The 27,918-nt window shown below is 37.7% G+C and overlaps 1 protein-coding gene and 1 long non-coding RNA gene across 3 annotated transcripts in view; one reads left to right on the top strand and one right to left on the bottom strand.

Moving 5' to 3' along the window:
- LOC106985070 (uncharacterized) overlaps positions 1 to 5,279 on the bottom strand; it is a 28,127-nt gene extending 22,848 nt beyond the window's left edge. The window contains exons 1-2 of the long non-coding RNA XR_003418832.2: positions 5,137 to 5,279; positions 3,449 to 3,551 (exon numbers count right to left, since the gene is read on the bottom strand). This is a non-coding gene — a long non-coding RNA (uncharacterized LOC106985070). The remainder of the gene's footprint in view (positions 1 to 3,448; positions 3,552 to 5,136) is intronic.
- A 74-nt stretch (positions 5,280 to 5,353) lies between these two features.
- Positions 5,354 to 27,918, top strand: part of SMIM14 (small integral membrane protein 14) — a 79,825-nt gene continuing 57,260 nt past the window's right edge. The window contains exon 1 of one of the 2 annotated variants that reach the window (XM_027055569.2): positions 5,354 to 5,610. The gene's annotated coding sequence lies outside the window, so the exon portion shown is untranslated. Of the gene's footprint in view, positions 5,611 to 14,509; positions 14,587 to 27,918 lie in introns of those variants that run through there. The other variant, XM_053217450.1, reaches the window with a different exon arrangement.

A 27,918-nucleotide genomic window follows, 5' to 3' on the forward strand; every position in this document is an offset into this window, starting at 1 on the left:
GAGAGAGACACAGAATCTGAAACAGGCTCCAGGCTCTGAGCTGTCAGCACAGAGCCCGACACGGGGCTCGAACTCATGGATCGCAAGACCATGACCTGAGCCAAAGTCGGTCGCTTAACCAACTGAGCCACCCAGGTGCCCCAAAAACAAATATTTTAAAAAAAGAGAAGAAAACTGGGGAAAAACTTCATGACATTGGATTTGGCAATGATTTCTTGGATATGACACCAAAAACACAGGCATTTCAAAGAAAAAAAATTGATAAATTGGACTTTATCAAAATTTAAAACTTTTGTGTAAAGGACACTGTCAATAGAGTGAAAAGGCAACCCATGGTATGAAAGAAAATATTTGCAAATTATATATCTAATATGGGATTAATATCCTGAATATATAAACAACTCCTACAACTCAAAAACAAAAAAAGAACCACCCAGTTAAAAATTGGGCAAACTACTTGAATAGACATTTCTCTAAAGAAGATATATACAAATTGCCAATAAGCACATGAAAAGATTTTCAACATCACTGTCAGGGTAATGCAAATCAAAACCATAATGATACACCACCTCACACCCATTAGGATGGCTGATATGGAAAAAAAAAAGAAACTGACAAGTGTTGGTGAGGATGTGGAGAAACGAACCCTTATGCACTGCTGGTAGGAATGTAAAAGTGTGTAGCTACTGTGGAAAACAGTATGATGGCTCCTCAAAATATTAAATATAGAATAACCATATGCTCCAGCAATTTCGCTTCTGGGTATATGTCTAAAAGAATTGAAAGCGGTGACTTGAATAGATATTTGTACTTCCATGTTCATAGCAGTTTCACAATAAGCCAAAAGGTGGAAGCAACCCAAGTTTTGTTGTTGTCGTTGCTGTTGCTTTGTCTCTTTAGGGAGAGAGAGAGAGAAAGCACAAGCAAGGGAGAGAGACATTTGGGGAGGGGGGAAAGAGAGAGAGAGAGAGAGAGAGAGAGAGAGAGAGAGAGAGAGAGAGAATCCCAAGCATGTTCCACACTCAGCACAGACTCTGACGTGGGGCCTGATCCCATGAGCCTGAGACCAAAATTAAGAGTCAGACACTCAACTCAGTGAGCCACCCAGATGCCCCAGAAGCAACCCAAGTTTTTATCAATGGATGAATGAATAAACAAAATGTGGTATATACATATGATGAAATATTATTATTCAGCCTTAAAAAGGGAGGAAATTCTGCTATATGCTACAACATGGATGACCTTAATTATGCTAACTGAAAGAAGTCAGTCACAAAAGGACATTTTCATTTATTTTAAGTGATGATTCATTTATTCATTTATGATTCATTTATTTTAAGTTTTATGTAAGTAATCTCTACACCTTACATGGGGCTCGAACTCACAACCCTGAGATCAAGAGTCACATGTTCTTCTGACTGAGCCAGCCAGGAACAACCCTGTATGATTCATTTATATGAAGTGCCAAGAGTAGTCAAATTTACAGAGATAGAAAGTGGAATGGTGGTTGCCAGGGACTGGGAGAAGGGGGAATGGGGAATTAGTGTTAACAGGCAGAGTTTTAATTGGGAAAGATGAAAAAGTTCTGGAGATTGATGTTGGTGACTGTTGCACACACAACATGAATGTATTTAATGCCATAGAACTGTATAATCAAAAGTGGTTAAAATAGTAAATTTCATGCTATATATGTGTAACCACTCTTTATGGATTAAATTAGGTCTCCTCAGATTCATGTGTTGAAGCGCTAACACCCAGTGTGACTATATTTGGAGATAGGGCCTATAAGGAAGTAATTAAAGGTAAATGAGGTCATAAGGGTGAGCCCTAATTCAATAGCATTAGCGTCCTTATAAGAAGAAGAGATATCAGGAGGGCCTATGCACAGAAGAAAGGCCATGTGAGGACAGTCAGGTGGTGGCCGTTTGTAAGTCAGGAAGAGAGGTCTCGCCAAAAACCAAACCTGTGGGCACCTTGATCTTGGATTTCCTACCACCAGAACTTTGAGAAAATAAATTTCTGTCGTTTGAGCCATTTAGTTTGTGGTATTCTGCTATGGCAGCCTGTGCAGACTAATACAACCACAAAAAAAAAAAAAGTGAAAAAAATTAGTAATGTTTTTCATTGCAAAAATAATATATGGCTATGTAAAAATTCAAACCATACAAAAGGGTAAAAAGTCATAAGGAAGTCTCTCATCACTTCCTCCTCTCCACCCTCCTTCCCTGTCCCCAGTAATCAGTGTCAGTAGTTTTAGGAATATCTTCCAGAATGCTTTTATGAATATATAAAGCATGTATTATTTACAAACACTTTCTTCTTCTAGATCAAGAATCAAACTAGGGTCTGGTTCAGAAAGGGAAGAAATTTTCAAGTTTGTCAATCCCGAACATATAATTTAACATATTCATCCATTCCATTCCATGTTTAGATTATTTTTAGATTTTTTTTCTCCATCATACAAAATGTGATTAACTTTCTTAAAATCTTTCTTTTTAAATTATTTCTATCCTCAAGTTTCTTAGATCGTAACACACAATGTAACAAGGTTATACTTTCCATTACCATTGTTCACATAGGTTATTTCCATCATATAAATGTAATTAATATCTTCATAATCTTACTTTTAAATTACTTAAGTTCTTAATAGTGAAATTGAGCCAATTTTTTTTAGAACTTCATATATATCGCCAAATTGATTTCCGAAAAGCTAACTGCCAACTTAAGTTTCTACTAGTAGTATTAATAGTACAAATATTAGATACTCCTATTTAAAAATATCTCCAGGGATGCCTAACTGGCTTGGTCGGTGGAGCATGTGACTCTTGATCTTAGGGTTGTTGTGAGTTCAAGTCCCACGTCGGGTGTAGAGATTACTGAGACATAAAAAACCTTAAAAGAAAAAGTCTCATAAGGTAGTAGTTAAAAAAGGAAAGCTTACTTTAATTTGCATTTTTGATGAGATTGAAGATTTTCAAATATTAGTTGTTTGTATCTCCATTTGTGTGTAAGCCATCAGTTCATACTCTACACCTACACAAGTATTGGAGACCAGTAATATCTTCCTTATTAATTTGTATGAGTCCTTCATATATTATGGTGTTACTCCCTTATCAATATTTATTTCCAGTATTTTCCAAGGGGTATGTCTTTTATGGGCCATTCAACAAATATTTATTCAGTATCTACTATGTTCCATGTACTGTGTTAGGATTCTATGTTATTCTTCAAATTACATATAGAATTACACATGCACTTTTTTTCCTATTGTTTAAAGTTTAGAAAGGTTCAACTTTATGATTGGGCAAACAACCATATAAGATCCCAAATCACTGTGGGTAAAGCTGGCCCTTTCTATCTCATGAGATTACAAACAGATGCTGGAGAAGGATGCAGTCATCCAATGCTTGACTAGCGTTACAAGATCAGCCCAAAGTAGCTCACTCACATGGCTGGTAAGTTGGTGTGGTTGTCGATGGAGGCTTTTGTTCCTCTTCACATGTTCCCTTCATAGAGGTGCTTGAGTGGAGTGGTGTGTAGACTAGCTTCCCCTATGGCACACAAACCAAAAGAATGAGGTGGAAAGCTGCAATCAGTGCCTTTATGACCTAGCCTCAGAAGTCACATGCCTTCAGCTGTATTCTATGGATCAGCTTAGTCCCGAATCAAAAGTGCTGGAGGCGGACTACATTTACAGAGGTGAGAATCATTGGAGTTTACCTTGGAAGCTACCTACCAAGGATCCTAACATCTTGATTTTTCCTGTAGTTTACTTTATTAAAGCAAATATTGATAATTTTGCAACAACCCATATGATTCTAGTTGTGACATACTGTTGTTTTAAACACAGCTGTGTTTGCAAACACATCTGTGCACAGGAGTGCACTCAAGCATATAAGACTTTCTTTTTTTTTAAATGTTTATTTATATTTGAGAGAGAGAGAGAGAGCAGGGGAGGGGCAGAGAGTGAGGGAGACACAGAACCTGAAGCAGGTTCCAGGCTCCAAGCTGTCAGCACAGAGCCCCATGCAGGGCTCCAACCCATAAGCAGTGAGATCATGACCTGAGACAAAATCGATGTTCAACCTTAACCAACTGAGCCACCCAGGCGCCCAAAGACTTTGTTCCACAAATTAAAGTTCCACAAATTCAAGATCCTTTGCTATAGCAACATGAACTTCATTAGGGCCTTAGATTCCACCTCAAGCTCTCTAAATTTGAGTAGAGTTCAAGATGTCAGATTAAGGGCCAAGAAGTTTGACTTCTATTTACTTGTAATCTGTTAATTAACTAGTAAACACTTTTTTTTTACCAGAAACCTTAAATTATTTAGAAATCTTTAGCTGTGTAAAGATTTACACATGAAAAATATCTTTCAGATTATATTACTAATTTGCTAAAGGTGACTCAATCAGTTGAAATGATTTACTAAGTAGCTGGGTAGAAATTCGTTAAGGTCACTAAATCAGGGTAAGGAAGACAGTTTCTTAGGAGTTTTCACGCTTCTGGAGGATAGGCAGAGAGGATCTGCCTTTGTGAAATCTTTGTTTGGAACTTACACTTTTACTTGCCACTGGTCCTGTTCTAATTAAAGTTTGTTAATTCCTGGGCCTAAGAAACAATAGAGTAGCTGTAAGTTTTGCCAAATTGGGAAATTTCCGGGGCCCCAAAGGTTTAGCTGGTAGACTAAGGCCAGAATGGGAGAGCAGGAAGCACCAACTTGGTCCAAAAATAACTAGGGTTCTTACTCCCCTAATAGCATTCCTGCAATTAAAGCTTAGGGGTGCCACCCAACAATGCTTACCCCCTCCCTGTTCACTGTCTCCCGACCCGCAAGTCATCGATGCTGACATATTCTCTTTTTCTAAGCTTAATTTTAGACAGCTTTCCGGGTGCAAAAACATTAGGGGAGGGTAAAGAAGATCAATAACTGCTACATCTGACATACTTTTGTGCATCAGACTAAATACTCATCTCCTAATTTTCACTCGGGCCTGAGTGATAAAAAAAATAAAAATCTCTACAGAGGTACCCTTTCTCAGCACCCGTGAACTTGAGCCCACCTCTACTTCTACCCTCGCAATTCTAAGGACTCGGGTCAGAGAAAGCCACCAGCTCAGACAAAGGGAAACGCACAGCAAAGGACGTTGTCCACCAAACACAAAACAGAGGCTACGCTGGTCAGTTAAACAAACCGGGGCCTCGCCCTCCTCACTTCACAGCGCTCGGCCCCACCCCTCCCAACCGGAACTGCAACCCCCGCGCCGTGCGCCCCCACGAATAGCGTGTCGCTCGCGCCCGCCCCGCCTCCTCCAACGCACTGGGCAGGCGCGGGGTGCGCGCATGCTCCGCAGGCGGGCTGCTGGCGTCTCGAGTCGCTGCAATCTGTTGCGCCGCCGCCCGCGGGAGCCGGCAGATCCGGGTCTCGTGGCTTAGAGTGACGTGGTCAGTCGAATCAAAACAGAGGAGGGGAGGAAGTCAGCGGCCAGGAGCAGCAGCGGCCGCGACGTCCCGAGCAGCCGCAGCGTTCCGGAAGCTTCAGGCGGTTTTTCTGCCGAGCCTGGGTCCCGGCCCCCATCCTCCCCGCCCCGTCGGTTGTTGTCTGGGCGGGTGAGTGTCTCCCCCTCTACCACCGCCGTTTGCCGGCCCACCCTCCCGTCACCCTGTTTTTCTTGGGGGTTCCTCAGGCTCTGGGGAACTGCGGCGGCTGCGGCAGAGCGGGGCTGGCTTCTCAGGCTTGGTGGTTCTTCGGCCGGGCTGGTGACTCTGCACCGGGAGAAGCCCGCTGCTGCCGAGTCCGCGCCCCCCGGCGAAGAGCGAGGCAGAGAACCTGCAATTTGGCTCTCTCTGCAGAAAACCAGAGTCGGGGCTTGGCAGGAAAGTGGACGGTAGCCACGGGTGGTTTTATTTTTAGGGCAAGACCGTCAGCTCGGGTGGAGGCGTATAATGGAGTAAAAAGAAGAGAATCGTAGCTGAAAGGAAAAACCCACAAACCCTGAAACCTACACTCTGTCATTTACCTCTATTTCTCTAGGTTTGATGAAGTCATTAGAATGCGTCCTTTGTTGTGATTGATGAGCCAGGAAAGCTGCCATCCAGAAAGCGGGAGCTTTTTTAGCTCTTATTGTGGTGGGAGTTTAAAGTATTCCTTTTTTCTGTTTGTTCAGTTAGTAGAACTGGAGCTGACAGTAAAGAGGTAGTACCCTTTATAAAGATAGATAATGTGCGATAAACTGGTTACCGGAGTACCTGAAGTCCAGTGTTGCCGTTTAAAGCCAAAGTTTTCCAAAGTGGCTGTTTCTGTGTGTGTTAGGATTTTAGCCAAGATGATGTTTGTTAGCTGTAGAAAGTCGATAGGATGTTTTCACTTGTCCTAGTTTGCCGAATCGAAGATTCGGCCTTATTAGAATGTCTTGGTTTTGCATGGAGAGCCAGATGAGCCTCACGCACGTAATATCTGTGTTTGTTGAAGAGACCTTCCAGTTTTTGTGTGTTATTGTTGTAAACCGTTGCCAGCTCTACATGCACGATAACTTGAGGTGTAAGGACGGTGGAAGACCTTTCAGGTGTTTTAGTCTTTAGACCCTATTCAGTGGAGGTTGCAGAAAGCTTGTGTTCTCTTTGACTTCAGGTGGCCGGCCACGCAGATTCTTCTAGTGTAGGCTGCTTCAAACCCTGCCACCCTCTGCGCCCCTCGACAGCACAGAGACAAGAGGACCAAACCTCCTTTTTGCCCTCAGTTGGTGTTTAAAAAAAGAAGATTTTGTTGTTGTTTGGTCCCCAGAAAACTGATTAATTGAGGTGTTTCTTTGGTAAATGGCAAGAAAGGAGAAAACACGTATGTGCTAATTGATTGCCCCTTATGAAATCCAGAAAGAGTACTTAGGAATTTAGGCTCCTCCCTTGAAGGGTGTATCCTTGGGTGGTATAACATGGATCACTTCTTAACGAATTTCTTTCTCCTATATGTGCAATTGAGATCTTTTTTTCTTAATACCACAGTTGGAATCCTGCTGATTTAGAAAAATGAAATTGTTTTTTTGAAGTTCTTTTTTTTTTTTACCTTTTATGTAACCTGTAACTGAATATTTTTGCTTATATGCAATAATTTGTAATAATTGGAGAATTATTACAATTAATAAACAAGAAAATAAGTCATTGATAATCCTGCCATCCAGAGATGACCAAAATGTTAGTGGTTTATATCCTTCCAGACTTCTTTTTTGCAGTTAGACATTTTATTCAAAAATGGTATCATAACTGCATATGCTTTTCTGTAACCTTGCTTTTTCTCATAGTAGTACTTTGGAGTAACAAAATTTATATTTTAATAGATACGGACTTTTGGAACCTATCTTTTAGGGTATATTCACTGTATATTTGCCAAACCTTTCCTCCCAAACTTTTATGATAATACGAAGAAGTTAATATGCATTGTGTAGCCGTGGAAGGTTTTCTTGTTTAACCCTTGGGAGAGCAGGCACAAAATAGCCTAAGTTGATAACAGGTAGTTTAAAAGAGTTTTACTAATTTAGTGATTTGATTCAGGTAAAGCTTTAGTTCTGTTCCATAGCTACACTGTGCTCCAAATGCTGACCAGCTGTCCAGGCCTCCGTTAGTGAGGTCCTGAAAGATTTGACTTTATGAATCACACTGAAGAGTCTTGGATGTATGCCCGTTTACCCCAGTGCCTTCTTGGTGGTGCCAAAAGAGAAGGAAATGTTCCCTTCACCTCAGCTTCAAAAGATAAGTACTGTCTAGGAAGTATCCTAAGTATACTAATAACCTGTTTACATCTGTTAGTTGTGAACTTACCTAGAACCTTTAAGTCTATTTTTATTCTGTATCTCTTGGGTAATTAGTCCCAGATGCTTACTACTTAGTTTGTGACTTAGTTCTTTTTTCTTTGACTTACCTTAATTGGAGTGTTTATATTCTAAATTTGGCCATTACTACCCATCGCTACCGCCTCTACCTTTGTCACCTTTCACCATATCTGGCCTACTGTAGTAACCTCCTGACCTCCCTGCCTCCACTTTGGCTTTTTATGGTAATTCCCCTTACCACAGCCCAGAGATCCTTTAAAGTGTAAATTATGTTGCCTTGTTTTTGGAGAGCCTTTCATCACATTCAGAATACAATACAAACGACGTGTTCTGGAACAGCCTCCTTCCCTTAACTCCCCTTGTATCCCTCTGCCTAGATTAGTACCCTAGGGCCTGACCATGTCTGTTCCTGTGTTCTAGACCCACTAGGACAAGCTGGGAACTTGCTAGGCTTGTTCCTGCCTTAGGACATTTGAGCTTGCTGTACCCTGTGGCTTCAGTATTCTCCCAGATCTTGCTATGGCTGATTCCATCATGTCATTCAGGTTTCAGATGTTTCTTTGAGGAAATTTCTCCCCAGTTCTCTCTCCATTTTCTTTTATTCATAACATTTTGCACTATCTGGAATTTCCCTATTTTTTTAATATTCTGGTTCCTATGCTAGAAGTTAAACTGTGAAAATTGGGATCCTGGGGATGTTTTCCTATTCTCTGCCTAGTAGGTACTTAATGAATGTTAGTTGAATGAATGAACTTGCTGAACATGTCTGTATTCCTCTTGAAGATACTGTCAGTTTAGATAAGCCCATTATATAGAAGAATCCTAGTTTTGAGTCTTTTTTTTTTTTTTCTTTTTTTAATAGGACAGTGCCTTGATTCTCTTACTTCAGTAATTCTTGATGTTTGGGCCAGAGCATGGTTACATTCTACTTTAGAACTGTAGAATTAATCCCTGGGAGGAATGGGTTCCAGGAATCTGCATTTTCAACAAGCCCTTGAGGTGATTTTAATGCATATCAAAGTTTGAGAATGTTTCTTAATATTTTAATGGCTTTTCTCTGGGAGATTACTTCTTGCTTTGTAGTAATAATGATAGCTACCATTTTGGGGAACTCTTACGTGTTAAGTACTATGCTAAAAAATTACAGGTTTTTCAGTTAACTGTAGATGTAGAACAACTCTGACGTAGGTATTCCTACTTCCATTTTACACATGAAGGAACTGTGACATGGTAAGTGGCAGAAAGTTGGACTTGAACATATCTGTTAATCACTGTACCCTACTGCCTCTGAACTAGTGTTTAGAATTGTACACAGTACTTTGGTTTTGATAGACCATGTTTTTGTTAAGGGCAAGATAGTGTATTCTATCATTTCCAATCCAATCCTTAATGAAGTCCATTGGTTTGTTGGTCTTTTTGCTGAAGTTACACAGGCAAAGTTGCAGAGGGAGAGGACCTCTGTAAAAACTCCTAGGTCTTCTTGCTTTGTTGTATTGAGAGCCTACCAGGCTTAAAGTACATTTTAAGTATTTAAAGTTTTCTCCTTCCTGTGCATTACCTTGTCTTCCACACACCAAAAACCTACCACTTTCTGCCTGCTTATGTAGTCATTTGAATTCTTTCTGTATTTTCTCCATTGATGTGAGTGATTAACTATTTGGACTATCATTGGATCATTGTAAACTGAATAGATTTTTCACTGCAAGACCCCTTTTTCCAAATGAGCTAAAAAAATGTTAAATTTGATTGGTGTGTTGATTTTTTTTGAGGTGGGGGAACTTAATCTAGAAAAATACTGGTTGTCTTTAGTTTCTTCCTAGTCTTTAAGCCTAGCTAACTGTGTTTATCTTTGGAGGCTCAGGTCACACAAGACCTTTACCAGAGCTCTGTCCTCACCCACCTCAGGCTTCTGTAAATAGCAGTGTTTCTGATCCCATCACTTCACTTTCTGTATTTAATTGTCTGTGGCTATCTGGCCTATTTGATCGGAAGACCCATGAGGTCAGGGAGGACCAGTTAGACAATCAGTAGGCATGTTGATGTAACAAATAAAAGAAGAAAAATAATAACTTTAATCTGTGTTTGTAAAAAATGGTACATTGCTAAAAGGAATTATTTGTGATCTTTTCCCATATAATTTAATAGGACTTAGAACAAAACCTCAATACAAGACCCTAAATTGTCCAAATTAATAAATAGTGATATATTGGTATATGAAATATAAAGATTTTGCAGAAAGTGAAGCACTCCCAACTGTTCTTTGTTATATTTTGGCTTCTATAAGGACTTTTTATGACCATAAAACTTCTTAGATGATTAACTGATACATGCTACAGGCTTATAAGTAAAGGTATTCTTTTGGTACGTGTTTATGTGCACATTCGTGTTTTGGCCCACATAATAAGTACTAACCATATGAATGGTTGTTTCTGTAGTTGGGCACATATCAGCACATCCTCCATTTGGATAAAGAGCAGTTTGGGCACTTTAAAAGCCATTTTGAAAAAGGGCTGAAAATTATTTGAGTCTGAAATTAAACAGTGGTTACCTGCCTGAATATCAATAATAGTGGCATTTACCTTTTATGGCTATATTTGCCAGCCCCTTGAATTCCTTCACACACTTCCCATTTACTTGTCACATCAGTCCTCCAAGTCAGATACTGTTATTCCTAATTTACACTGCAGCAAACAGGCTCTGACTAGTTAGGTCAGTTGCCCAGGGTAAAGCCACTGGTACTGTTGGGATTCAAACCCAATTTTCCCCTGACCCAAAGCTCATGGACTTTATATGGCAGCAGTATTGACTGATCTTCCATGATCATAGAAGTTATAGTAAGTAAACCTACTTTTTACAGCTGTCAGAATATGCTAGTAGAACTCCTTTCATGAATTGAAGATGGATTTCTAATAGCCCCTGTGTTTTGGTTTTTTTTTTAACATAAGAGATGCTTGTTATGAAAAGCTGCAAGACGGTAGTATATGAAGCCCAACACAACAAAATCTGTAATCTTCTCATTCAGAAGTTATCTCTGTACATGGCATTTTCTTCCAGTCTTTTATTTATTTATTTAAAATGAATCTTTGGGGGACGTCTGGGTGGCTCAGTCGGTTGAGCATCTGACTCTTGATTTCAGCTCAGGTCACCATCGTGAGATCCATAGGATCGAGCCCCGTGTTGCACTCTGTACTGACAGCGCACAGCCTACTTGGGATTCTCTCTCTACTCTCTCTCTGCCCCACCCTCCCCCCAAAATAAATAAATAAACTTAAAAAAATTTTTTTAAATAAAAAATAAACTTCATCTTTGGTGTAAATAAGATGTAATACCCACATAAGCTTGTACTTAGTTTAGTTTGTGGGGTTTTGTTTTTGTTTTTGTTTTAACTTAATGAGCTTTTTACCATGGCCTTAGAAACTTTCTACTTTCTTGATTTCTAGAAACTTTTTTATTTTTAACTGGCTACATTTTTTTTTTTTTTTTACTTTTTATTTTTTTAAAATCTTTCTTTCTCTTTTTAGTAATCTCTGCACCCAACCTGAGGCTCAAACTCAAGATCCAAAGATCAAGAGTCGCTCACTCTTCTGATTGAGCCAGCCAGGCACCCCTTAACTGGCTATATTTTAGAAGATATTTTGAATAAGCTTGATTACTTGGAGTTTTCATTTAATGTTGGACATGGGTGTAGTTGCCAGTTTCACCATTATAAATGATACTGTGATGAACCATGGCTTTAAAAGTTAACCTAAGCTTTCAATGATTAGAGCAACCAGTCTAATTCTTTTTTTAAGTTATATTTAAGACTTTTTAATGATTTGAAATGTAGTGATTTTAATTGTAATTTGACAAGTATATACAGTATACATGTATTTGTGATGCCTAGAAAATTTACATGAGAGTTTTTTTTTTTTTTTAACGTTTTATTTATTTTTGAGACAGGGAGAGACAGAGCATGAACAGGGGAGGGTCAGAGAGAGGGAGACACAGAATCTGAAAGAGGCTCCAGGCTCTGAGCTGTCAGCACAGAGCCCGACGCGGGGCTCGAACTCACGGACTGCGAGATCATGACCTGAGCCGAAGTCGGCTGCTTAACCGACTGAGCCACCCAGGCGCCCCTACATGAAAGTTTTTAATAGAGATTACCTCAGAGGGGAGAAAAGTACTTTTAACTTTACTTTAAAAAAGAAAAAACTTCTTGTTATTTGAATTTTGAAACTATAAATGTGTATTGTTTAAAAAAAAATCAAGTCAAGTCCTGGGGCACCTGGCTGGCTCAGTTGGTTGAGCATCCAACATCCGCTCAGGTCGTGATCTTAACAGTTTGTGAGTTTGAGCCCTGCATCAGGCTTGCTGCTGTTAGCACAGAGCCCGTTTCAGATATTCTGTTCTCCTCTCTTCTGTCTCTCCCCCCGCTCCTGCTCATGCTCTCATTTTAAAAAATTAAAAAATAAATGTAAAAAAATCAACTCCTTTGAAAAATTAAAATCTTTCTTCTAAACTAAAACCTAATTTTTAGATGTGTAATAGGGTTTCTATTTTGTTAATAACATTTTAAACCTCAGTGCTCTTGTTTTGGAGAAAGTTACCTTCTCATAGCTTATTTTCCTACTGAATTTTCATTTCCTATTTTAAATTTAGGTCGTGGCACAGATGTGAGTCTCAGCTTTTTAAAAATACAAAATGAAGCTGGTTTTTGCTTGACTGCACTCATTGATAAGTACTACATGTGCAGTGTTTTCAGAATTTAACAGCTTAAAATAAAGATGTTTCAAATCAAGATAGGAAAGCAGTAAGCATCTTCCTGGTATATGCAACAGACTTAGAGGTGTTCTGGCTGCTAGCTTGTTTTATATTACTATATACTTTTTAAAACACAAGTTAATTTTTTTACATAGTATGTATTTTGTTGCTTTGTTACTCTTAGCAAAGGTAATATAAAAGAAACTGACTTGCTTAAAATTTTGAAGACAAAAAAAAATCTGTGGTGTTTATTCAAATTTCTTTTTTAACAATATTGGTTTCTTTATCACATTGGGTCTAAGCATTTTTCCTATCATCACGAGTGGCATTTATGTGCATCTGTCTATAAATGTGTTATCTAGGTTGTAGCATGGATGAGAGGGATTACATGAATTGGGAGAGCAGTAACCATATTTCTTTCTGTTCAAGAAATCATATAAGCAAGCAAATGAATGAGAGAAAAAGTCTTGATTCCACTCCCTTTGAATGATGTAAATTATTCACAAACTTGTAATATTACTTGTGATGTACTTCACAATTTCAGAACACACTAGTACTGTATTTTGTAACAAGAGCTGTTGAAAATTGCTTTCTTAACATAAGTAACCTGTATCCACTATGATTTGGTATTACACAGTATGGAATTTTTATATCATCTTCTGTTGAATTTTTCTGTTTGTAACTTAGGAAAAACAGACTTTTTTCCTTAGTTTAAAAGTTTTTTATTCAGGGGACGCCTGGCTGGCTCAGTTGGAAGAGCATGCGACTCTAGATTTTGGGGTCTTGATTTCAAGCCTCATGTTGGGTATAGAGATTACTTTAAAAAGTAAATTAAAAACTTAAAAAAATTTTTAAATTCAGAACATGTCTAATAAGTATTCTTGTGTAAATTTTAGAAAACATTTTTAGAATATGAAAAATTTGGTTATGATATTGGATACAAAGATGGTTCATTTGAAAAGTTTTCCTTTATTTGACCATTCACAATAAATTTTACAGACCATTCACAATAAATAAATAAATAAAAGACTGAGAGAGAATCTTTGGGACTGTACAAAAGTAAGGAACATCCAGGGAAGGTCAGGAAATTCATAGGTGAGGGACCAAGATTCAGAACAGAAGACTTCTTTCTGCTTTGTATCTTTTATGCAGAAGAGCGATAGCTGAGCCCCAGGGGAATACAAACCTGCCAAAGCAGTATACAGAGATCTCAGGCTGAGAGTTCAAGATAAATTTAAAACATAAGGGCTTAAGACTTGAATTGGCCCAGAGCATTTTACAGCTTATAAAGCACTCTTACACATTCTTGCTTGATCTTCGAAACAACCCTTTAAAAAGAATAGTTTCAGTTATTGCTCTTGTTTTATAGATAGAGAAAGTGAAGTCAAAGAGAAGCTAATTTATCCTTTTCTCAGCACTGCTATAACTTGAATTGTTTATCTAAGATGTATTCTGCTATCCCATGATGTTTTAGCCTAAGGTGATTCCTAGAATACAATCAAATACAGGTAAAGGAAGAAAAAGGTCACTGGGGAAAGAGAAGGTAGTGTCTAAGACATAGGGAAATCGAGTACATTAACTGAGAGTTTCTAGAATAGTGGTGGCAGCCCTGGGGTGGACCTTTTATAGAATCCTGCAGAGAGATGGAGGAATTAAGGAGCTGAAGAAATTCTTGATGTCCTTGAAGAGTTAAGCTTTTAGAAGCGATGGGTGGAAGGTTAGTTGAGGAGAGAAATAATTCTTTGATTTTGAGCTTTCTCCTGAGAGGTCATTTGTCTGTGACATTTATTTTGGCTGTTAATTATACACTGGTATGTAATTATTATTATATGAGTTAATTATAATTAATAATTGATTGCAGCTCTTAGAGGTAAGGGATGCCTTTTATTTCTTTTATATCCTCCTCTGAACTCTTCTGCCAGTTACTTAGTCCCCTGAAGCCTTGTTAGATATATACTTCAGAGGAAAGGAGAAGTGAGAAAAGACGGGTTTGAATCACACCTCTGCTTTGTGACACTGGGTAAGTCACTGAGGCTCTCCAGACCTCAGTTCTTCTCTATTTAAATGAATAGGTGAGAACTGCTGCATCCCCGAAGTTTTAATAGTAACACTTGTGAAGTTGTGATTTGTTGAATTATGAGTAAATGAACGCTTGTCATCCTCATACATGTAGGTAATGTATACCCTACCTATACAGTGATATCTTGCACAGACCTATTGGTAACACTCATCTTGTTTCTTGTATACATTCCCATTACACTCTGTGGAAAATAAGTATTTTGTTGTTATTCTTTCTAGCCTGCTTTGATCTCTTCCTTTTGAATAGTATGCTCTTTCTGAAAGAGTGCCTTGAAGCTTTTTGTAATCCTGTAAAAATATTTTGTAAGAATTTCAGAGATGGTTCTTATTGTACTTTCTCTTACAAATAGCTCATTCTAGGTGGAACAATATAGGGTCATCCTATTGGATCAGTATAGGGAATATTATAGGGAATTTGTAATTATAATTGCTTGGCTAGTAATTTGAGTTTTAAAATTTGTTGTGATAGAATTCAGGGAGTCTCAACTCCAAAGCACAGAGATTGTAATATTTGGGGTATATAATGGGATTTAATTTCAACATTTAAATTATTTTATTTTATTTTATTTTTTTGAAGTTTATTTAGAGAGAGAGAGCTCACATGAGCAGGGGAGGGGCAGAGAGAGAATTCTAAGTAGGCTCTGCACTGCCAGCACAAAGCCTGATGTGGGGCTTGATCTCAGGAACTGTGAGATCATGACCTGAGCCAAAATCAAGAGTCAGACGCTTAACCAGCTGAGCCACCCAGGTGCTCCTCAACATTTAAATTAAAAACATAAAATGTCTTTAACTTCTCCCAGACATAGCTTTAGCACAGTTTTTAGCAAATGATTGACTAATTTGAACTTGTGTCTGTATCCTTTTCTTGTCTACTTCCCATCAGAGATGCAAATGTAGTTTAAGAGAAAAGTAAGTCATTGATAAGAAATAATAGGAAGTCAGTTGATAGTCATCTAATTTCTGTACTGCTCTGAAGTTGTCTTTGTAAGATTGAAAGAAATGTCACTAGCATGATTGGTCATATCAGAAAGATGTGGAATGAGCCCTGGTCAGGAATTTACATTGTCACTTCCTGTCCAGAGTTCATCTCATACTAGATGTGTGATCATGGTCAAATTGCTAGCTTCCCTGAACCTATTTTTCTCATTTATATGTTATGTTATGTTATGTTATGTTATGTTATGTTATGTTATGTTATGTTATTTTTTAGAGAGAGTGAGTGCGGGCATGCATGAGTGGGAAAGGGTCAGAGGCAGAGGGGGAGAGAATCTTAAGCAGGCTCCATGCTCAGCACAGAGCTGAATGTGGGGCTTGATCTCACAACTGTGAGATCACGACCTGAGCCGAATCAAGAGTCAGATGCTTAACCAATTAAGCCACCTTGGTGCCTCCTATTTTCTTCATTTAAAAACAGGGATAATTTTCCTGCTTTGACTTTGTCAGAAGGGGTGTTGATAGCATGTGAAAGTAGTTAGTTAAGCTACAGGCAAATATAAACTACAGGTATGGCTATGTTTGCTTAAGATCCATTTCTGATAAAAGAATAGAGCAAGTGAATATGTGTTGTGTATGAGTGAATTTGGACACCTTATTACACTGAGATGTTGGATCATCTGATAAAATTAATCCCAACCGCTTAATTGTAGTATATTAGTATATAGCATGATAATGATATTTTACTCGAATTGATAGACAAATATTTTGTTCTCCATGTTTAATATGAAAGATGGCCAAAGTTTTGGGATATCTCTTCTCTTTTGTTTGTCAGTTGTCTAATTTACTATGGAATAAAAACCTCTGCATAAAAACTTGGGGTCAGAAAGGTGTTTCTAGAAGGAAATTATTTTTAGAGGTGAGTAATTCCCTATATGATATAATTGGGAATAAGGTTAAGAATAAGAGTGGAGGGGCGCCTGGGTGGCGCAGTCGGTTAAGCGTCCGACTTCAGCCAGGTCACGATCTCGCGGTCCGTGAGTTCGAGCCCCGCGTCGGGCTCTGGGCTGATGGCTCAGAACCTGGAGCCTGTTTCCGATTCTGTGTCTCCCTCTCTCTCTGCCCCTTCTCCGTTCATGCTCTGTCTCTCTCTGTCCCCCCAAAAAAATAAATAAACGTTGAAAAAAAAAAAAAAAGAATAAGAGTGGAAAGCAAACTCAAGTATAGTCTCCCTGAATGTCCTGGAAGCAGTTCTAGCAGTTTCTGGCATTTGGTTTACTTTCTTGGTTTTATAACTTTCAAGTCTTCATCAGTAGAATAGATGCTTTTTAGAAAAAAATGCATAGAATACTTATTCTGAGTTCCCCATTTCATTGACCATCATTTCTATTTTCTGTCTTAAAAAACAAATTGCATGCATTCTAAATTGTTACTTTGCATTGTGCTCTTGCTGTGGGTGTTTATTTTTATTTTTTTGAAGGGAAAGAATTTTGATACCATTCTTGATCACTGTAAAGATTCGATTGGCTGTTTGAAAAGTTGATTTCATCATAAATCACTTTCTTAAAATCACAGTAGAAAGATTATTTTCATCCTTCTTGAAACAGCCTTGGTTATCCCTGCTTTCTCAAGAAGAGCCCTATGTTTGCATGGAGGGAAACTGAAGTGTGTTTTTTCTTTAAAACTGTAGTAAATGGGGCGCCTGGGTGGCGCAGTCGGTTAAGCGTCCGACTTCAGCCAGGTCACGATCTCGCGGTCCGTGAGTTCGAGCCCCGCGTCGGGCTCTGGGCTGATGGCTCGGAGCCTGGAGCCTGTTTCCGATCCTGTGTCTCCCTCTCTCTCTGCCCCTCCCCCGTTCATGCTCTGTCTCTCTCTGTCCCAAAAATAAATAAAAAAACGTTGAAAAAAAATTAAAAAAAAAAACCTTAAGTATGTTTGAAATTTTTGGTACTAAAAGGTAAAATAGTATAATGAGTTCCTGTGTACCCATCAACTGGCTTCAACAATTATTTAACTCATGGCTGTTTTATTTTGTGTATTCTTCCCCCTTGCAGGATTATTTTCAACTAGTTTCCAGGCATTATATCTCGGTAACTGAAAATACCTAGTAGGATCTCTCAGAGATAAGGACTCTTTTTAGATGTGTAATTGACATGTTAAAAAAAAAAATTAGTAATTCCTAAATGTTATTTGATCCAGTCAGTATTCAGAGTTCCTTGTTCTTGCATAAATGTCCTTTTATAATGTTTGAATCAGGATTCAAACAAGGTCTGTACATTGCATTTAATTAATTGATGCCTCCTAAATCTCTTAACCATATCCCTGCCATATCTTAATGTTTTGTTTATTTACTTTTTGCCATTTATTTACTGGTAAATCTGAGTTAGTTTTCCTGGGTTTAGCTGCAGTATCCAGAAATTTTTTCCTTATTATAAGAGTTCATGTATGATCATTATATGATACTTCAAAAATAAAATGTGTAGGGATACCTGGGTGGCTCAGACAGCTCAGAACCTGGAGCCTGCTTTGGATTCTGTGTCCCTCTCTTTATGCCCCTCCCCCCACTTGTGCTCACTCGTTCTCTCTCTCAAAAATAAGTGAATAAACTTTTTTCAAAAGTTAAAAAAAATAAAACGTATAAAGGGAAAGGTAAAATCCTGTCACCTAGAGATACCCAAGGTTGAAGTTTTTGGTATGCGTGCTTTCAACTTTTTTGAGTTTGTGTTTTCTTGTGCTTTTTTAACCATGTGCATGTGCTATGCTTATTTTTATATACTATTTGATATACTTTAATATTGTGATCATTTCCCCATGTCATTATGAAAGAAAAACATTTGGCTGCCTAATACTTCATAGAATGTATCATAATTTAACCATTCCCTTTTACCCATTTAGATTGTTCTAGTTTTTCACTGTTATGAGAACCATCTTTGTACATAATTCTTTGTGTTTCAGATTTTTAAAAATAGAAACTGAGTTATTCAGAGGCCACGAACCTTTTTTAACTTCTGGATCCATATTGCCATAAAAATTATTATAATTTGTAATCTCAAATGCATTCTACAATTTATTTAAGAATCTGTTTGCATATGCTCTGTTATTAAGATGCCTTTGTGAGCCATATTAGTTGAATGTGGTTTAACCCCAATTCTTTTGCTCTTTTTATTTTATTTGGGTTTTTTTTTTTTTTAATGTACACGGTATTATGTTGTAAATTTGTTGGTATTTTCCATTGTGTGTGGTAGTTCTTCCACAATGGTCAAATAAATATTCACCTAAATTGCCTTCTAGAATTACTGATGGGTTTTTTCCTTCTTAACTGTTAGCAAGGTTTTCCTAAGACCATTTATTAAAATACTGATTCCTTCATTCATTTGTGATTTAAGCTTTGATGTATAGATAAATACATTTTGTGGTTGGTATGTTCAGAAAATTCTATAAAAAGAATTTATTTCTTATTTCCTAGGTTTACTTATTTACTAGGTTGTTGTATTATCTTTATCCCTCTCCTTCCTCCACCTTTGTTTTTCTGCTTGTCATCCCACCTATGATGTGCATCCAAGATATCTTTGATTCTGGATTTGCCCTGTGAAAACAAAACTAGTCCAGTCCTTGTCTTTTTCCTTTTTTTCTTTTTTGTCTGTATATAAAAAAAATTTTTTTTGAATGTTTATTTATTTTTGAGAGAGACAGAGACAGAATGTGAGTGGGTTAGGGGCAGAGAGAGAGGGAGACACAGAATCTGAAACAGACTCCAGGCTCTGAGCTATCAGCACAGAGCCCGATGCGGGGCTCGAACTCACAGAGCTGTGAGATCATGACCTTGAGCCAAAGTCAGATGCTCAACCGACTGAGCCACACAGGCCCCCCCCCCCCAAATTTTTTTTAATGTTTATTTAGTTTTGAGAGAGAAAGACAGAGCATGAGCCAGGGAGGGGGCAGAGACAGAGAGGGAGACACAGAATCTGAAACAGGCTTCAGGCTCTGAGCTGTCAGCAAAGAGCCCAATGCAGGGCTTGAACTCAGGAACGGTGAGATCATGACCTGAGCTGAAGTTGGATGCTCAACCTACTGAGCCATCCAGGTGCCCCTGTGTATTTTTTTAAAACATTTTTTGTTAAAGTTTATTTATTTTGAGAGAGGGAGAGAACACGAGCAGGGTAGGGGCAGAGAGGGAGGGAGAGAGAGAATCCCAAGCAGGCTCCATGCTGTCAGCGCAGAACCTGAGTTGGGGCTCAAACTCAGGAACCGTGACATCATGACCTGAGCTGAAATCAAGAGTTGGATGCTTAGCTGACTGAGCCACCCAGGTGCCCCTGCCTTCATTTTAAATTCAGTTTGACAAAGCATTATATAAACATTGATAGTTTGTGGTATTTATACTGTTATTTCAACATTTTGATTTCTCTTTTTAAAGTTTCTACCAGAGAATGAGTAGGAGCAGGGAAAGGTCAACTTTTTTTATTAAGTTTTTAATTTTAATTCCAGTATAGTAAACATACGGTGTTATATTAGTTTCAGGTGTACAATACAGTGATTCAGTAATTGTGTACATTACTCAGTGCTCACTCATCATGATAAGTGTACATATTTTTTAGGGAAAGATAAACTTTGGAAAACTGAGTTTGCAAAGAATGATTATCTCAGATTTAGGGCAAAGACTGATTTTACAAGTATCCATGTATATACTTAGTCATTTCTCGTTGATATGATTTGTTTCATTTTGTAATACATTTACTTATAAAGTTTAGAAGCCCTTTTATTATATATTAAGTCTAGCCAACAAATTCAGCGATGACAGAGGGTCAGAGGGTTAAGAAAATTTAGTATATTCAGTTCAAGAGAAAATTGAGATTCATTTATTTGTTCCTAGAGCTAATGGTTCTGGCAGTGGGAAGAACAAGAAACTTCCAGTAAGGTTATTCTTTTAAAAAGTTAATATTTTTTTGAATAGTTCAGAAGTGTTGTTACTACTTCTGTCCCCTAGCCACCCTTTCCAGAGGCAACCAATTATGTAATTACTTTTAAATACTAAATTCTTAAGGTTTTAGACTATTTGCAAACCTCTCTCTATAGATAAAAATTCATGTTTAAGTTATTAATGTGTGGGAGTTTTGGCAACAACCTTTAGTATTTTGGGTAGAATCATTTGTTTAATGTGTATATGAATATTTATATGTATATACAAATTAACATACACTTATGTAAATATATAATTTGATTCAAGCAGTAAAATGTAGTATGGAAACTTAGGAAAAGAAGAAGAAAAAAACATCATCTGATCTCCTTAACAGAACCAGTACAGTCATTTTAACGTAGCATAATTCTTCCCTGGGTTTAAATTCTGGACATATAGTAATTCTACATACTTTTTTTTTTCTTTAACCACAAGAATTTCACATTGCGCATACTGGATTTCTGACTCATTTCTTATGACGGAAATGAATTTTTAGTAATATTGCTCTTGGAAGCAGGGTAGGGAACTAACCTTTATTGAAGAAGAGAAACAACTAGAGATTGGCAAAAAAGTAGGGAGTTTAAATAAGGGTACGTATTTTTATAATTCAGCCTTGAGAAAAATAAAGGAAAAATCAAGTTGTAGTAATTCTGGATTGTTAGAACTGATTGTTTTCCCCTCCTCCTCCTACTCTTCCTCCTCTTCCGCCTTTTTTGTAAGTTAAGCGATAAACCCAATGTGGGGCTTGAACTCATGACCCTAAGATTAAGGGTTACATGCTCCACTGACTGAGCCAGGCTGGAGCCCTATTTTAAGGAATGGATCCGAGATGTATAAAGGATAAGCTGACATTTTGTTATGTTTTTATGTGGATACCAGAGGGAATTTATTTTAAAAGGAAAGTTTGTGGTATGCTAAGTCATGTTAAGTTTATGTTGAGACCTCAGTGAAGCAGGGACAGCAGAGGCCAGAGATGCTAAGTCATAAAATGTAAAGGGATTGAAACATCGAAAGGCCTAGTATACAGTACTCTACTTCAAGTAAAAATTAATTTATTAGCCTCTTGATAGAATTATAGGGAGGGTGATCCCAAAAAGTTTCTGGAGAGCAATGGATAATTGTGGAATTAATAGTATATTACCCAATATTACTAATTTAAGATAAGTAAAATGTCAGTAATCTATTTCTTTTTATCATTTGTAAGGACTTTCCTAGGATCACCTGGAAGTAGTATTAGTCTGCTTTGTCTTCTCTGATCCGTGATAAGTTTTGTGTTCTTTCCTTATTTTTGATGTCCTTGACAGTTTTGAAGGAGTATTGATTAGGTGTTTGTAGAATTCCTCAGTTTGGGTTTGATGATTTTTTCTCATGATTAGACTTAGTGTTTGGGGGGAAGAATACCACAGACATGAACTGCCCTTCTCATCACATATTAATAAAGAGTACATAATATCAGCATGATTTATCACTCATGATATATACCTCGATCTTTTGGTTAAGGTAGTATTTGCTAGGTTTCTCCACTATAAAGTCACCTTTGCTTTCTATATTCTACTCTTTATAAGTAAGTCACTAAGTCAAGTCCACACTCAAGGTCAGAGGAGAGTTAAGCTTTACCTCTTCGAGGGGTTAAATCTACTTACAGTATTTGGAATTCTGTACGGAAGATTTAGTCCTTTCCATCGTTCTGCTTTCCCCACTCTGTTGGAGTATTTAAAAATAAATCACAGATAAAACACATGTCAGTGACAAGAACATTTTTAGAGGTTTTTTTTTCTTTCTTTCTTTCTTTCTTTTTTTTTTTTTTTTTTTTTTTTTTTTGAGTAACTCTACACCCAACATGGGGCCTGAATTCACGGCCCCAAGATCAAGAAGCATGCTCTATGGACTGAGCCAGCCAGGTACCCCTGCAGTTTTGATACATATTGCCAAATTACTTTTCCAAAGTGTTGTAGCTATTAGCTGTAGGACTTAGCAGTATATGAGTAAACTTTCATTGAACTTTCTGTGTTTTGTTTTCAGGCAAAAGTTTACATTGATTTGCAGGTATTTGATGACATAGTTAAGGTGAGGTTTTTTTTTTAATTTTTTTTAATGTTTGTTTATTTTTGAGACAGAGAGAGACAGAGCATGAATGGGGGAGGGTCAGAGAGAGGGAGACACAGAATCTGAAACAGGCTCCAGGCTCTGAGCTGTCAGCACAGAGCCCGACGCGGGGCTCGAACTCGCAGACCACGAGATCATGACCTGAGCCAAAGTGGGCCGCTTAACCGACTGAGCCACCCAGGCGCCCTGAGGTTTTTTTTAAAGTAAATTACCTCTCAATTTGGGGTTCAAATTCAAGATCAAGAGTCTCAGGCTCTACCACCGAGCCAGCCAGGTGCCCCAGGGTGACTTTTTTTTTTTATGTTTGTTAATTAACTATGACTCTTATGGGAATTATCTTTTCCCTTTGGCTTTACCTATTTCAAAAAATTTTTAGAGCCTCTCTTGGCTATTTTAACTCTTTGTCTTTTAGAGATGTAAGAGATTTATTTACCATTTTGCTTACTAGCTGTTAATATTTATATATGTTTATTTTTGAGAGAGAGAGAGAGACAGAGTGTGAGCAGAGGAGGGGCAGGGAGGGAGACAGAATCTGAAGCAGGCTATGTGGGGCTCAGACTCATGAGCCATGAGATCATGACCTGAGCTGAAGTCAGACACTTAATCCACTGAGCCACCCAGGCGCCCCTAGCCCTTAATTTTAATGATCTTCAGGGTTTTGTCTTTTATTCAGTTTTCATGACCATATCCTCTTTCTTAGTCTTGTTGTATTTAAAAATTTTTTCTCTTGTTTCTCTTACATTTTACCTATTGGTAGGAAATTTGCTATCCATTGGTTAAGAAGTAAACAATTTAAGGCCATTTATAGGTAAAGTTCATGTAATGGTAATTCCATTCCAAATTAATGTGAGAACTATTATAGGTTAATCTAGGATATGATTGGATTATATCCTTTAAAAATTCATGAGTGAATCTTCCAAGCATTTTGTGTTAAAAGTACTTTTAAAATATTTACTATTTTGCAATGTATTATAAAAATTGCTAACCCATTTGAAAGCGACTTTTATCACCTTGAAACCTATGTTAACATTTTGCTACATTTGGGAATTTTTGTTACTCCCAGGTATTTGTAAAATACTCTCTCTTAAAAGAATTTAGAATATAATAGTGTCTTAAAAGGATCTCACCAAACCAAATATTTTCTTCTGTAAGAGGAACCACTTACAGAAAATGAAAACTCACATATGCATACTAACATAGAAATGCTTTCTTCCCAAAATCTTTAATGGCTTGGAAGACATTTTTTTTTTCACGTGAATCCTTGACCTCTATGGCAACAAAAAATAGCTCCAAAATAAAAGAAAATTTAAGTAATTTAAATAAAATTATCAAAATTTAAGTAAATTTAAGTAAAATTATCAAAAGAAAATCTAGGGTTCGTTGTTACTCTTGTAACAATGTCATGTAACATGTCAGCATGTCAAGGTGTTAGTTAAAACATTTAAAGAAAATGTAAATACTTACAAATATTATTTCATATGGTCATTGGATGTTCTTTTCTTCTTCTTTTTTTTTTAAAGTTTATTTTAAGAGAGAGGGTAGGGGAGGATCAGAGAGGGAGAGAGAATCCCAAGCAGGCTTTGCAGTGTCAGCATGGAGCCTGATGCAGGGCTTGACCCCATGATTCATGAGATCATAACCTAGCCAAAATCAGTAGAAAGCTTAGGCAAATGAACCACCCAGGTGTTCCTGGATGTTATTTTCCATTGCTGTCTTAGGATTTTAGATCTGTTTTTTATGGTTTGTAAGTGTATTAACTCTTTAGCTAATAGTCTGAGAAATAGATAAATGTTTAAAAAAATTTTTTTTAATGTTTATTTATTTTTGAGACAGAGAGAGCATGAACAAGGGAGGGGAGAGCCTGTCTGAAACAGGCTCCAGGCTCTGAGCCATCAGCACAGAGCCCGACGCGGGGCTCGAACTCACGGACCATGAGATCATGACCTGAGCCGAAGTCCGACGCTTAACCGACCAAGCCACCCAGGCGCCCCGATAAATGTTTAAATAGAAAAATATATAGGGCGCCTTCATCTCAGGTCGTGATCTCCAGGTTCAGGAGTTTGAACCCCCTCATGGAGCTCTGTGTTGACAGCTTGGAGCCTGAAGCCTGCTTCGGATTTTGTGTCTCCCTCTCTCTCTCTCTGCCCCTCCCCCACTAGCACTCTGTCTCTCTCTCTGAAAAATAAACATTAAAAAAATTAAAAAGAAAAATATGTAAAAATAGAAACTTATGAATCTGGCTCTGGAGCCACCTAGAAGGAAGAGAAGCGAATAACCTATAAAAAGTTCTCAATCTTACTCTGATATGGCAGTTGATAAATATTCAATAATATAAACTGCTAAAATCAATAAGACAAAATGTTTGAAGAAGAAATATAAATGCCAATATGAAAAGATATGCAGCTTTATTGGAATTAGGAAATTAAAAACAATGATATATATTTTGGGGGCCTGACATTTTTTTTAGTATATCCATATATAGTTGAGCATATCCATGTTATTGTACTATCAGTGATAATAACACTGTATATAATTACTATGTTATACAATTAGTAACATGTGCTGTGTGCTGTTGATAGAATTAAAATTTGCAAAGGCTTTTTGTAAATGTCCTTAGACCCAGAGATTTAATTTGTTTTGTATTCAGCCCCACAAAAATATGGGCATAAAGATGTTTGTTGCAATATTAACAAAAAAATTAGTCCATGGAGTGCCTGGCTGGCCCAGTCCATTGAGCATGTGACTCCTGATCTCAGGGTCATGCGTTTGAGTCCCACATTGGGGGTAGAGATTACTTAAACATTGGGGGGCATCTGGGTGGCTCAGTTGGTTGAGCTTCCCAACTTCGGCTCAGGTCATGATTTCACCATTCGTGAGTTCAGTCCCCACATTGGGCTTGCTGCTATCAGTGCAGAGCCCACTTTGGATGCTCTGTCCCCCTCTCTCTGGCCCCCATTTGCACGCACTCTCAAAAATAAATAAACATTAAAAAAAAAATTGGAAAGTCCCTAACTAATCTCTACTAAAGGAATGCTAAAATTGTATGTTCATGTTTTTGGAGTCTTATGTAGCCATTAAAAAGTATGAAGTAGAGTTTTATGTAATGAAAGGTGTGAAGGCTTTTTATGCTACAAAAACGTAAATTGCAGAACATGTGTGAGGTGATCTATAAGATCTACCAAAATGATATATGTATATACATATTTATAAGGGTGTAAATACATGTGAAAAGACCTGCAAGTATTCACACTGGACTGTTAACTGTGGTACCTCTGGGGAAAGGAGGAGAGTTGGGGAGGAATGGGAAAGTTGACATTTTTCATTTTACTCTGTGTACTTCTGGGGATATTACTGATACCAGGTGATCTGCTAAAAATCTAACACTAATAACTTTGCTGTTCTGTGATTTGCTACTAAGAGTGTTTAGCCTCATTAGGAACCACTTTTAAGAAGTTTATTTCCCAAGGAATCAATCCTGTGTATAAGCATGTAATTCCATGGCATAATTCTAGAGAATTAGTGTAGTGAAACTACAATATCTACTTTTTTACCTTTTCCAGAGTTATAAGCTGGCAATTAAATTTGACTCCCCAGAGGTGAAATAAGGTAAATTAAACCCACCCAGCATGAGCTGGAGTGTTTAAGGTTCTAATAGCAGATTATAAACCGGTTAACAGCACTGGAAAATTCCCTCAGCATATAGAAACAGGATGACTCAACTGACATATTGCAGCTGAACTCTACTGGGAAAGGTTTGTTATTTGCAGTGGAAGGAGGAAATGACCCGGATCAGAGCATTTGCCCTCCCAACATTCAGAGTGTATTATTTCACTTCTTTTCTATGGTAGGAGTTGTTTAAGAGAGGATAGTTTGAGAGCTTTAGATGTGTGCATTTGTTTTGCCCTTTTAAGGCGTAAAAAGCAACCTTTAGGGGCTCCTGGTGACTCAGTCGGTTAGGCATCTGACTCTTGATTACAGCTCAGGTTATGAACTCACGGTTTGTAGTATTAAGCCTCATGTGGGCCCTGCTCTGACATTGCAGAGCCTGCTTGGGATTCTCTCTCCCTATCTCTCTGCTCCTCCCCTACTTGCTCTCTGTCTCACTCTCAAAATAAATAAAAATAAACTTTAAAAAAGTTGCTCTATTGTGGGCAAGACAGAACTGGGTTACTGAATCAGAATCTTGGTATGTTAGAATTTATTTCAGGGTGTTTTACAAATACCTAGAATTTATGTCAAGGTACAGAAAGGTATTTTACAAATACCTAAGGGTATTAAAACAATTCTTTTGGTGTCCTTGTTTCAGAGTTGTTCACCTCCTCAATATATATCCTAATGTGAGAACAGTGCTAAAGAATACCAAAATCATGAGCTTGACTCTTACAAACAACCAGCTTTATTGCAATTGGTCATAAAATGTCAAAGTCATGAAAATATGAACAATACACTGAAAAAATTCAAAATAATCCAGGGGAGGAGGGGAGGAATTACACATGGGCATAGATAAAATAGATGAAATGAAACAGGCCATTGGTTGATAACTACTGAAGTTGGGTGACAGATTCTGGAGAGTTCCTACACAATTCTACTTTTTCATATTTTGAAATTTTTAATAATAAGCATTTTATATATTAGAATCTTCCTTTTACAGTTAATACTTGCGATAGCAATCTGACTGTGGGCATAAATTAACCGACAGTTTATAGGTTGCTTTTTTTTTTTTTTTAATGTATGTTTATTTTGAGAGCCGCTTAACCGACTGGGCCACGCAGGTGCCCCTGATAGAGCAACTTCTTAATGTCTCTGGACACATGAGATTTATTTTATTACTATTATATTTTAATGTTTATTTTTCTGAGAGAGAGAGAGAAAGAGACAGAGTGTGAGTGGAGGAGGGGCAGAGAGAGAGGGAGACACAGAACCTGAAGCCAGCTCCAGGCTTCGAGCTGTTAGCACAGAGCCTAATGCAGGGCTTAAACCCACGGACCTGAGTTGAGGTCAGATGCTTGACTGACTGAGCCACCCAGCGTCCCTGGACACATGAGATTTAAATGTGAGGTAGGATTGGTTAAGTTTTTTTGCTCTAGTGCTTAGCTGCTTGTGTGCACTGATGCTTGTTCTGAGGTCCTAGCCAAAAGAGAACTGTTTCCATTCTGTTTTCAAAAAACAAATAATTTTAAGTGGAAACTACTAACTGAAAACTGAATAGTACTTAAAACAGCTAAAGTTTATGTGAGGAAAGTTCCACAGAAGCATAGCGCTATTGAAGAATGTCCT

The sequence above is a fragment of the Acinonyx jubatus genome, chromosome B1 (assembly GCF_027475565.1).
Source record: "Acinonyx jubatus isolate Ajub_Pintada_27869175 chromosome B1, VMU_Ajub_asm_v1.0, whole genome shotgun sequence".
NCBI lineage: Eukaryota > Metazoa > Chordata > Mammalia > Carnivora > Felidae > Acinonyx > Acinonyx jubatus.